At 37.0% G+C, this 13,909-nt stretch overlaps 1 pseudogene; it reads left to right on the top strand.

Moving 5' to 3' along the window:
• The first annotated feature begins 13,203 nt into the window (after positions 1-13,203).
• Positions 13,204-13,658, top strand: LOC102834144 (annotated as a pseudogene).
• Positions 13,659-13,909: the final 251 nt, after the last annotated feature.

Below are 13,909 nucleotides of genomic sequence, written 5' to 3'. Positions count from 1 at the left end.
TTGTGGGAGCATTTTCTCTTCTTGACTCATCCAACATGTGACAACAACTGTGGCCATACAGCCAAGCCACAACTGTACTCACTAAAACCCCACCAATTTGGCAAAAACCCCTACCAAGTACTATATACCAAAGTAGTGTCTGAAACCAACACTTACTAAAAACACTCTGAATACAACTATAGGAACAGTGAAAAGGAAGCCCACTTCCTCTTGATCACATCTACCAAAAGGCAACTGTTGTTGTTGTTAAGTGCCACTGAGTCAAATCTGACCCATAGTGACCCTGTATAGAGTTTCCAAGGAGCAGCTGGTGAGCTTGAACCACTGACCTTGCAGTTCAAATGACTTTGCCGTCTGATGCATTAGCCCCCAGCACCACACAAGGACTCTTTTTAAAAGCAATTGTACAGTGCTTAAAAATACACCAACACCCATTCATCAAATTTATACAAAAACAATGACATCACAATGCCTAAAAAGCAGCAGAAAAATTCTGCTCACTAGCAAAAACAAGACAGAGTAGCTCAAACAAATAAACAAGAGAAAGAGCTAGAAAATGCTTTTGAGGAAGAAGTAGTTCTGGAACAATTGGAATAAGAACTCAGGAGAATGATATGGAGGTATATTCAAATGTTCCATAAAAAGGTCAAGGAAAATAAAGAAGTCAGAAAAGTACAATGAGAACAATCAAACAAAACAGATATAGCTTTGGAGAAAATATAAACCTGCAGGTGGAAGTCCAGAGAATCAATACATAAATATTAGAAAGGGATGATATAGTGGAATATCAAAGGAGTATAACTGAATTAATGGAAGACAGAACTAGCAAACTTGAAGACAAATATCTCAATGCTGCTAAGATAGAAGAACAATCAGGAAAAAGAATGAAAAATCTGAATAAAGACTAAGATTCATGTGAGAACATATGAACAATAATAACCTACAGGTGATTTGGACTTCCAGAACAGAAACAGACAAAGAAAACCACCAAAAAGATAGTTGAAGAGCTGCTGGAAGAAATTTTTCCCTAACATCTTGAAAGATAAGAAGATAAGCATTTAAGAAGTTGAACAACCCCCAGGCAGGATAGACCCCAAAATATAATCATCAAGGAATATCATAATCAAACTTTCCAAATTCAAAGATAAGGAAAGAATCCTGAAAGCTTTTAGGGAAAAGAGAAATGTTACTTACAAAGAAAATTCAATAAGATTGATGTATTTCTCAGCAGAAATCATATAGGCAAGAAGGCAATGGGTAGACTTATACAAAACTCTGAAAGAAAAATAAGTGCCAACCAAGAATCAGATGCTCATCTAAGCTGTCCATCAAATATGATGGTGAAAATAGTACATTTCATAATAAACAGAAACTAAAGGATTTTGTAAAAGTGATGCCAGCACTTCACCAACAAGAGCAGACAGCCAGAGATTGACATATATGGCAACATCACATGGAACTCAGTCCAGATACAGAAGAGTCCAGAGCAGAACAAAATTACAATAGTGAAATAAGAGGGAGGTCAGTCCATGATCAAAACAACTACAATGCAGAACAATATAACAAGACTGAAAATAGGGGATCTGGAATCCAGTCTATGATCAGGACAACTACAAAGTGAAAGAATGCAAAAGAACAGTTACAGAAATCTAGATGGTAAGGAGGTCAGTTGTATTCAAGATAAAACAGATTATTTAAAAATGAGGACACAATTATTAAACTACAGAGTAACCTCAAAGGAACTTAATAAATCTTCATATCAAATCAGGAAAAGGATAATCCAAAATGATTTTAGAAATATTAAAACTATGAAGAATTCACACACTATCAACTAAGCACAGGAAAGCACACAGAATGAAGAAACCAGCAGCACCAGAAAATGAATGAGATTTTGAATCTATGTTTACAATCTGAAAAACTTGGGGGTTGTCTTTGCTTGTTTTTTTAAATCTGTATCTTTAATATATTCTTTGGAATGGGTACAAATATGGGTTTTTTCAAGATGGCTAGCCAGTTATCTGTCTTTCAAATATCTGGGCATAGACTAGTAAGTGCATAACTGTGTTGAATCACTTTAATTTGCATTCCATCAATTTCTAAACCCTGTTTTTCTCTAATATCTTCAGTGCAACTTGAACTTCTTTTGATACCTTTGCTTCTTGATTATCTGGTACCTCCTGAAATGGTTGAACATCAACTACTGTTTGTTAATTCTTTTTCAGATTTTCATATAGTTTTTATCAACAGACGTCAGCCTCAAAAGTACTGCTTTTACTGGTTTATCAAGGTCAGGTATTCACAGCACTCATAATCCCTCCCCGCAAAAAAATATCTCTGGCCAGATGAACATCTGGGTGCTTCCCAGCATGAACTGCATACTCAGTTCTACCCCAGAGTATGACCAAAGACCTCTGCCAGATTTATTATTTATTGGTCCAGTGGTAACAATTTTTGTTTTCATTACATTGAGATGCAATCCATACTGAAGGCTGTGGTCTTTGATCTTCATCAGTAAGTATTTTAAGTCCTCTTCACTTTCAGCAAGCAAGGCTTAATCATCTGCATATTGCAGGTTATTAATGAATCTTCCTCCAATCCTGATACCAAATACTTCCTCATATAATCCAGTTTCTTAGACCATTTGCTCAGTTTAAGTATGGTGAAAAGATCCAACCCTGGTGCACATCTCCCCTGATTTTAAACCATTCAAATACCTTTATTATTTTGGAATGCCTACTTCTTGGTCTATGTATTGGTTCCTCATGAGAAAAATTAAATGTATTTTATCTGGTGGGATCCATGTGTATAGTTGTTTTTTATGTTGTTTTAAAAAGGTATTAACACTGAATAAGTCTTTGGTCTTACAAAATTCCATCATACAATTTTCAGCATAATTTCTATCACCAAGGTCATATTTTCCAACTACTGACCTTTATTTCCAACAATCACACTCAAATCACCAGTAATTATCAATGCATCTTGATTTTATATTTTATCAATTTCAGAATGAAGAATTTGGTAGAATTATCCAATTTCATCATAACTTACTTTAGTTGTTGTTGTTGTCAGGTGCCATAGAGCCGGAACCGACTCATAGTGACCCCATGCACAACAGAACGAAACAATGTCCGATCCTGGGCAAACCCGACCACTGCTGCCACACTTGACACCATCAATGATGCCACCTGGCTGATCCATCTCGTTGGGGGTCTTCCTCTTTTTCTCTGACCCTCCATCTTACCCAGTATAACATCCTTCTCCAGTGACTGTTCTCTCCTGACAATATGTCCAAAGTATGAGAGATGAAGTTTGGTCATCTTGGCCTCCAAGGAGCACTCTGGCTGCACTTCTTCCAAAATAGATCTATTGGTTCTTTTGGCAGTCCATGGCACTTTTAGTATTCTCCTCCAACACCACAACTCAAAGGCATCAATTCTTCTACGGTCTTCCTTATTCACTGTCCAGCTTTCGCATCCATATGAGGTTATTGAAAATACAAGTTGGTACATAAATTTATAATAGTAGTATTAGCTAGTTTACCTTGTAGATGTGTGGATATTATCCTATCACACACAGCATTGCACATCAAGATAAATCTTGAGTTTTCTTTTTGACAGTTAATTTAACACCATTCCTCTTGAATTTACTGTTATCAGCACAGTAAACCATATGATTGTCAGATTCAAAACAGCTAATACTAATCCATTTCAGCTCACTAATTCCTAGGATTTTTATGCTTAAACGTTCCATTTCATTTTTGACCAACACAAATTTTCCTAGATTCTTACTTTGAACATTTCATACTCTGATTATTAGTGGATGTTTGCTGTTGTTTCTCTTAACTTTGAGTTGTGCTTCATCAATAGATGAAGGTCCCAAAACTTTTGTTCCTTTCATGTTTATGGTCAACTATACCTTGAAGCATCATCTTCTGCCACTATATCTGGCAATATTCTGCTGGTATTCATAATGTTTTCATTTTCTGGCACTGTATCTGACAATGTTCCATTGCTATTCAAAAGGTTTTCATTGGCTAAACATTCAGATACAGTCTTCCTCTCCTTCTTCCTGGTCTGTCTTAGTTTGGATGTGTGAATTTATTGTAATAAATTGTCCTCTCAGCAATGCTTTCACTGTGTCCCAAAGATTTGGGTATGTTGTGTTTTCATTCTCATTTGTTTCTAGGAACTTTGTGAATTCATGTTTTATTTCTTCTACTGCCCAGTTGCTTTTCAGCAGGGTGTTATCCAGTTTCCATGTATTTGACTTGATTTCCTTGGTCTTCCTATTGTTGAGTTCCAATTTGATAGCATTGTGGTCAGAGAAATTGCTTTGTAGTATTTTGATATTTGTAAATTTATGGAGATTTGTTTTGTGGCCTAACACATGGTCTATTCTGGAGAATGTTCCATGTGCACTGAAAAAGAATGTGTATTGTGCTGTTGTTGGGTTGAATGCTCTGTACACAACTATGAGTTCCAGTTGGCTGATTGTGTTGTTTAGTCTCTCTGTGTCTTTGTCAAGTATCTTTCTGGTTGTTCTATCCATTTTTGAAAGTGGTGTATTAAATTCTCCCATGGTTATTGTCGATTTCTCTATTTCTTTCTTCAAATCCATTAGAGTTTGCTTTATATATTTTGGAGCTCTTTTGTTGGGAGCATAGATATTTATTATGGTTATGTCATCTTGTTCAATTGTCCCTCTGTCTTAGTTTTGAAACGTCACTGAAACCTGTCCATAATGTGTGACCCTGCTGATATTTAAAATATCAGTGACATAGCTCCCAGTATCATAGCAACATGCAAGCCACCTCAGTGCGATAAACTGGCAACCAAGTGGTGTTCTATAATGTTACATCTATATCACAATATCTGTATTTATATTCTCAATTGTCCTTCTTTTCACCTCCTTGAGGGCAAGAATTGCAGACTAATTATCTCTATAGCCATGGTATATCTTAGTATAGATTAAATAATTAATTATTGTACACTGAATAAATATACAGACCTCTATATAATGAGTCCTAATGTTGCACTATAGGATGAGTAATGGATTGCTAAGTGGAAGGTTGACTATCCTATTCCACCAGTCGCTCCTTGGAAACCAGTGACATGGTCACTAAGAGTCAAAACAAACTTGAGGGCTCTTAATATCAACAACATAAAGACAAATAATGCATAATTCCTGCCATCTAGGCACTTACACTGCCCTAAAGAGAAGGACAATTGAGAATATAAATGTAAATGTTGCAATATATGGAATGTTATAGTAATATAAGGAAACTTAACAAACTCAGAATGGAAATTCTGTCTGGACAGGAAAGCAGGAAGAGGTGACATATTATTCTTACAAAAGGAGAGACCAATGATTTCTGTGTTTATATTTTTTGTAAGAAAAGATCATACATATAAAGTCAAGATGGTATTAGAGAACACAGTGTGATCTGGAAACTGCAATTTGCTATAAAATGTTATAACACAAAGTACAAAAAGATATGTTTTCTGGGTTTAGGTGACAGCATTTGGGTCAATCATAATAGGCTATTTGTGCTAGTATAAAGAGATTGGGGTTTCTCTTACAGGTAATATTGAGGAAATGAAAGATGTTTTGAAAAGAGTGGCTAATGTCCTTTCAATGTCATAGTTAAGCAGGACTGTGAATAATTATATAATTCCCTACAACTAGTCCGTTAGAATAATGGACTAAGTGAACAATAGTTACCATGACTCTGAGACCAGAAGAACTTGATGATGCCCAGCTAAAACTACCAATGGCTCGGAAAGAGATCACATTAGAAGGTCTTGGATAGAGTGGCAGAAAATGTGGAACACAATTGAAAATTACAAAAAAGGTAGTGTCACACAGAGTAGACAGGGATGAGCAACTTGGACACTGGCTACCCAAAATGGGGGAGTGGGAGCTATAAAGGCAATAAGTGAGTGGCTTACAAGCTTTCAGGAGGGAACCTAGAGCCAGGGAGCCTGGAGGAAGGCAGAATCTCCAGTGAGTAGTATCCAATCTGCCTAGGCAGAACTGATTAAATGAAATGCAGATGGGTCTCTTGTGATACAATAGTGAATAATTGTTATCACGACTGACTGTGAGGGTTGGAAATGTAAAGGTAGACGTTTTATAGCAAGGAAGGGAGTGATTAACTTTCCAGTCTAGGAGCAGAGGTCCCTGGGACCATCAACGAAGAAGAGCTGAGAGCAGGACCCTACCCAGAGAAGCAGTGATGCCTTAGATAGAGGCAGAGACGATGACATGGAGAGATGGAGCAGCTGGGGACTTTAGATCCAGAGAGGGAGAGCGACTGTGTGCTGAATACTGGAGGAGGGGGGATGGGCAGGGGGTAATGTAGGGGGCAGGCTTGCAGGGTATAGCCTTTGGTTGGTGGATGATGCATGGAGGGGATTGTAACCATGGCAATGAAACGATATATGATAGAATGAATGTCAAACTAATGTTCTCCCATGTAAACTATCATATAATTCACAATAAAACATTAAGAAAAAAAAAAGAAAAGGTAGTGTCTACGGGTCAGAAAGTTACTGGAGAAACCTAATATTGTGGCCCTAAACCACCCTTCAGGTTTTGAATGGAACTCATCCTCATTGTCCAATTTTCAGCCAAGCAGTATATAGGTATATAGGAAGGATAATAGCATTAGGAAGGTATGCTCACCATAGGAAATTATTAAATGGGAAATCATTCTAAATCAAAAGGGGAACATTAACCTAAGAAAAGAGTTAAGTAGAGATGGGAAGGAGGGCAGAGTGGAAATAGGATGTAAGATAACTTTTGTTGTGTGAAGGGGGATTGCACTCACTGAGATGAGACAAAGTGCATGATTTGTTGAATGTAAAATTGATGATCTTCTCTGTAAACCTTCACTGAGTTCACAATGAAAAGTTTAACAATTTTATATAATTTTTTAGAATATTTAATTATCTAGGGGATTAATTTTTTCTTTGGGAAACTTATATTTGAGCCATCCTTTACTATTAATGAGATGGAAGCCACATGCTAACTTGTAGATTTTTGTCCCACAGACATAAAAATTATTTCTAATCCCCAAAGTTACTTTTGTCCCATAAGACTAACCAGTTTTGTCTCTGACTATGTAAACTAATTTCACCATGCTTTCCCTACTAACTAGATAAATGTCTGTTGCTTAGCATTTTTGAACCAGCTTTACCACACTGCTGACTCCTTCATTAATGAGTTACATAAATCATCGACATATATCCATTCTTATTTGCATGAGAGTTGTTTTTTAATGTGTTTAAAATTATAATTTGACATTTTTGAGGAAGAACTTTTTCTAAATACAAGGGAAAATAAAAAGTGTATTGCTATTAGGGTTCCAATTCATACACTCACAGGTTGATTTCAAACAAAGCATATTTAAACAAGTCTCTACGATCAATGCAGACAAGCTCTCTAGGACAGAAGCAGACAAGATTTCTCAGCAATGCACTTATCATAGTCTAATTTTTCCTAAAAAAAAGCAATCAAAATAGCAACTTTCCAGGAGATCTCCTAAATCAGTTAAAATTCAAGGCATAATTGGTATTTGTGATTCCATGGGGGCAATCTTGAAAGATTTTCTCAAAGGACATAAGTCTAGCACAGGACTTATTATGAGGAAGGTTTAAAACACCCAATCACTGCATTGATAGTTAGGAAAAGTTGCACTGAGGAATATCTTGCCCTTTCAAGCTTCTTTTGTTCCCATAACTCAAATCACATTAACAAAGATCACAGTTTGAGTCCTTTGAGAATGCAGAAAGTGCTATTTTGACTTGTTGTAAATCAAAGAGCACAAAACTATTCAGGTTGTTGTTGTGTGCCATCTAGTAGGTTTCAACTTATACTCACAATATACACTGTTTCCAAGAAGCTGTGGGTTTGAACAGCCAACCTTGTGGTTACCAGTCTAACGTGTATCCTATATCACCACACCAGGACTAAAAAAATGGAAATACTACCTTCAGAGGTGTATAGATATAGATGGAAGATATTTTGATAAACAATAGTTTCACAATTTGATATTTTTGTTTAATAAAAGTTTTTATGACTTTGTAACTATATATTTTTTACTTACCCTTGTAATTATTACTTATGCAAAATGGATATTTGTAGAAAAAAATGCCTTTGTTTATTTATGTTACTTGGCCTCTACAGACATGCTCTTTTGTGATACTTATTAAAAGGTACACCCACCCACTGCATCATGAGGAAATCAACAATGCTTCATCAAGTAATACTTCATCAAGTTCTCTCTCATGTCTCAGTGTGAAAGACTATTTGGATTGCAATGGGGATTGCCCAAGAAATTTACTATTTTTGAGGGGTTTGAAGCAAAAGAAATACCAAATAAAAACGACAGTAAAGCTCTATTTTTCTCTTTATAACTGAATACATGATACCAGGAGAGAGTCAGTTTTACAATTCTGTGTTTGGACAAAACATAAATTGGGCCCTCTTTCCAGTGTGCTTGGCAAAAAGATCCAATTTCTGAAGCTTGTCTAGAATTACGGGAGCTCTGGTATGGTAATGGTTATGATTCAGGCTACAAACTTCAAGGTAAGTAGTTCAAAACTACCAGCCATTCTGCAGGAGAAAGATGAGGCTTTGTGTTCCTGTAAAGATTTGCAGTTATGGAAACCCTATGTAGGTTCACTATGGGTCAGAACCAACTCCATCTAGAGTCCAACGACCACCATCTAGAATCAGGTAAGGCCACATTAAAGTGCTGTGGTATCTAAATGTTTGGTGATTCACCACAGTAATTAGCTGCTGAGAAATTCTAATTTAGAGAACAAATCAATTAAAGCTAATAGTTAATGGTCACTAAATGATGATGTGGGAAGAAAGAGTCACACTCATGCTTGAAAATTATGCAATGCAAGGTTCAGAAAAGGAGCCCTAATGGCACAATAATTATACAGTTGGCTGCTAGCAAGAAGATTGGTGGTTGAATCCACCCAACAGCTCCATGGGAAGCAGAGCTAGCTATCTGCTTCTAAAAAGATTATAGTCTAGAAAACGGTATGGCACAATGCTTCTCTGTCACATTGCATTGCTACACATAGAGTTACTATGAGCTGGAATCAACTACAGAAAAAAATGTCATGTTATTGCTGTTTTATTTTGCAAAGGAGCATAGTTCAACTCTAGCATGCATTGGGTAGCTATGAGTTGGAATCGTCTCCATAGCAATTAATTACTTTGCAAATGCAGTCCAAGCAAAAACATATCTAGCACAATAACAGACAACAATGTAATACATATTCTCTTTGGACTAGCTAGCTAGTCACCATGTATATCCAATCCCCATCATATATTTTCTGCCTTTGTTTGCCCTTCTTTGTGCTTCAGGAGGCTGCCCTTACTACTACAAAAGTCATTGGTATGACCATCAGGAAAAAGAGAAGGAGATATTTCTTTTCTGGCTCCCTCCCTGCTTTGGTAGAACTCCTTGACTGATTACAACTTTTTCTGGTAGTCCTGTCTCACTATTCCACCTCTTAGTGAACTTCAGCACTATTTTAGTGATGACTTCTCACTTTTGCTACTGCCTTTGTGCCTTTGCTTCACATGTTGGTGCTTAAATTGAGATGATCCACCTTTGTAAGCAGTTTTTTGTTTTGTCTTGTTTTTTACTAAAGCCTCCTTAATTATCTGAGTTACATTCAAGTTCATGCAGTAATGGAAAGTCCACTTGATTTTCTAATGAAGTAATTATAAACTCAAGATTCTATAAGCACAATTATAAATAATCGTATGAATCAGGAAACAAGGATACAACACCAGCTGCGTCCAACAATTTATGTTTCTCAAACTGTTTCTACCACTTTGCTATTATCTGTTAACAACATTATTGTTGTAGTTTTGTCTTCATTTTATTCTGCTAATAACTAAAAAAAAATATTCATCCTAATCTACACTTTAAAATATTTAAAATGCAGTCATAATTTGATGCAATTCTGCTTGTATAGAAAGAAAATTTATAATACTTGAGGTTGTGGAGAGAATCCTTTCTTTTAAAACAAATATTTTTCCAGCAGCTGAAGGATAAAGGAAGACATAATCACTTTATAGAAATGAAAATATTGACAGAGGTTTTAGGATTGTCCAGTGCTATGGATGGAGCTCTGGTAGCATAGTGGTTATGAATCGGACTGCAAACTTCAAGGTCAGCAGTTCAAAACTACCAGCTGCCCTGTGGGAGAAAGATGAGGATTTCTGCTCAGGGTCACTATTAGACTTAAGTCTTTTTCTGTTCAGAGTCACTATGGGTCAGAATCGACTTCACGTCACATAACAACAACAACAGTGCCGTGGAGTGAGCTACAGCAGATATGAAATTAAAATTGAGTTCTTCAAACTTTACAATTCTCCCCTTATCTTTTTTAATATACTAATAATATTGACCCTGATCTAAATGTGAATATTTTCTTTGGACTGTCAATTCTCTAAGTGGTACAGAGAAGTCTCTGGGGTGTGTAACTAATTTTCACCCTCAACTGCAAACTGAAATGTTGGTGGTTTGAGTCTACTCAGAGATACTTTAGAAGAAGGACCTCATGGTCTACTTTCAAAAAACTAGCCATTAAAAACCCTATGAAGTACAGTTGAGTTCTGACACACATGGAGTTGCCCTAAGTCAAAATCAACTTGTTGGAATTGTATTGGTTTGAGGTTATAAATGGTTTAGAAAAAGCAATGATAGTGTAGGCAGTGGTAGTCAGGGATTTAAGGTTTATTTGTAGTTATTTTATCCTTAATTTATTTAGATAATATGAAATGTGGTAGAGCTGAATAAAAGATCAATGCTTTTTATAGGAGTTTTGTTTCTACTTAATGAGAAAGTGGACTCTTGATATGGCACTGTAGGATAAACACTGGACTTCAAATGACAACATCGGTGGTTCAAACTCACCAGCCACTGCTCAGAATCCCTAAACAGGATCACTGTAATTCAGAACTGACTTGACAGCACTTAATGACAACAACCACAAAAAAACTGGGACTTGCTAACATAAAAAAGAAAATGTCATTTTATTTGTGCTATCTTTGGTGGCATCACTACTTGGTAAAATATTATGTTTCTCTCTCCATAGTACCAGTAAACAATAGTAAGTTTTCTATCAGGATACTTCAAGAGCCATGGAAACTATGACAAATAAGCAATAGACTAACAACTAATGCTTTGAGAGAAAATACTTCTATTATCAGTTTTTAATATAAAGTTAAACTCACCCATAATAAAACTTATCCCGAAGTTAATAACCTGCATTATATTTCAGCTGTGGCTAATATCAATAAACGAGTTGGCACCATCTCTCTTAGGGTGGGTTCTCTAGAGAAGCAAAACCAGTGAAACATATACGTATATATATACAGAGAAGCTGGTATCACGGAAATGGCTCACAATTGTAGAGGTGGAAGAGTCCCAAGATCAACTGAGGCAAGATCAGCAGGAGGGTCCAGCAGGTAAATGAGTAGACAAGAATCTCAAGTCCAGACCAGCAGAACCAAGATCAGTGGACTGGCCCAGCAGGCAGAAGATTGGACAAATATTTGATAAGGCACTGGCTCAGATTCAAAGAGTTGGAGGTTAGATGACAACACAGATGTGAGATCCAGATCCAGCAGAAAAGAGAGTAAGCTTTTCTTTTATGTCCATTATATTGGGAGGAGACCACACTCCCAAAGAAACATCCTTTAATTGATTGCCTGCTCATAGCCAATCATCATACTGTTAACTATGCCTGTCTTAGATTTCACCATGGAGATAACCTTATCTCAACAGCCAAACCAGAGAGAATCCTTACCCAGCCAAGTTGACACAAAAATTTTCCACTCCTTGTTGACTTGGCACCTATAAAATGTATGCATAATCTCTAAATAAAGACAATTATAAAGTCATACTTGCACCTAACATGATATAAGACGTACACAACCGAAAACACACTGACCCCATTTATATCTTATATGTCACAAATGAGCAAATTATGAAAGCAAAAATATTTGATATACACATACAAAGCAAAACAAAACTATATATATATATATATATAAATTCATAACAATGTTAGCCCTCATTTCTGCAACTGGTCATGTGGCCTTAGCTGTTATTTAAAACTACCTTCTTCAACTACCCATTTTGTGTTCCCTTTGCCCTCATCAAGCATCTTTCTGGTCGTGATTTTTTGCATGGTAGTGTGACCTAAACATTCATTCCAGAATTATCTTGACTATTAATCTTCATATTGGAATTAGGCTGCTTTAGTGGTGCTGCCAGTTAATGCGATAAACTGCAAAGTCGGTTTGGGCTGTAAAGACCGGCAGTTCCAACTCACCAGCTGCTCCTCAGAAACCCTGTACAGGGATTCTGTACAGGGTCACTATGAGTCGGACCCTGACTCAATGGTACTTAGAAACAACAAAAGTAACAAGTTTACCATTGTCTTTAATCACAAAACATGATAGTACCAAAAGATGTCCTAAGGAATCTCCTTGATATCACACATATTCTTCTTTCGCTCCATTATGATCCAAGGCAATGTTGTGTGGGATACCATAAAAGTAGATAAGGCATTCTGTAAGATCACAGTTGGAGGTAAAGAAGATGGAAGAGAGAAGGCAATCTGATAGAAGTGGACACCATGGTCATTTGGGCCATTCCTCATGCAATTTACATGTGTCTTCAGGTCCTGCTTGAGTCCAGTTTCATATATATAATTTCCATTAAATGATGGGATGCAGCTCTGCATGTACAACTTTAAGACTTGGTTGGTTAGGCAACACCCAGTTCATAATTGGTAGCTCTGGTCATATGGTGACTTGGTAGTCTACGGGTAGGTTCTCAGTATCTATTAAGGCCCATAACAAGTCAAAAACAGTTTCTCAAAAGGGAGTAGTATCTGCAGAGAATGACAGGGCTTTGCTCCAAAATCCTAACAGTTTGCACTGTGATTCACCAATAGGGGACTGCCAAAGACTCCAAACTGCATCTCCATCTGCCACCGACACTTCAAGCAGCATTGGATCTGCTGGATCATATGGTCCAGGTGGTAGAGAAGCTTGCAGCACAGCAGGCTGAAGCTGTTGGAGAGCCTTCTCTGGTGGGCTCCACTCAAAATCAGCATCTTTGCTCCTTGCCACCTTTCCTGTTCTCCTGCAACCCCAGCTATGAAGGTTGAACTGTGAAGTATCAGTGGGTACAAAATCTACATGGGAGAAGCTATGCCAGGACAAATGGGAAGGTTTTCCAGTTTCTTAATGTAAAATTTGAGTCTAGATTCCTTTCCTAGAGGAACCCTCAACAGGTAAAATGGATTCTCCTCTACAGAAGAAATCACAAAAAGGGCAATTTGAAGAAATTCAAAAGAAAAGAACCCGCCATGCAGTCCAATTCTAAAGGGCCATCACTGATGCATCTGTTGCTGATATAATGGCCAAGAAAAGTCAGAAGCCTGATGTTAGAAACGTTTAATGACAACAGGCCACCATGGCTGTCAAAAGCTAAATAAGCATCTAAAGAGACAGTAATGGCTGCTGCTAAAGCTCCCACAAGGCAGTGCTGAAACACAAAATTTGTGAAGCCTATGAAAGTTTCTGCTCCCCGAGTTGGTGGAAAGCACTAAGTTAGCAGATGTGACTTTTAAATAAAGGTTCAACTACTGAAAAACACACACACACACACACACACAATAAAGAGTTTTTACAATCACTTGATAAATAGGTTAGAAAGACACATCCAAATGAGGGATATGCTACCTCCCAAATCCAAAGAGGCCCACCAGGTTTTGTGCCTCTTTTTTAGTTATGGGAGATACCACATGCAATAACTTATCCTTCACATTAGTAGGACTACTTCTATATTCTCCATACCACT

The sequence above is a fragment of the Chrysochloris asiatica genome, unplaced genomic scaffold (assembly GCF_000296735.1).
Source record: "Chrysochloris asiatica unplaced genomic scaffold, ChrAsi1.0 scaffold00332, whole genome shotgun sequence".
Lineage (NCBI taxonomy): Eukaryota > Metazoa > Chordata > Mammalia > Afrosoricida > Chrysochloridae > Chrysochloris > Chrysochloris asiatica.
This window is presented reverse-complemented; position numbering and strand designations above follow the sequence as displayed.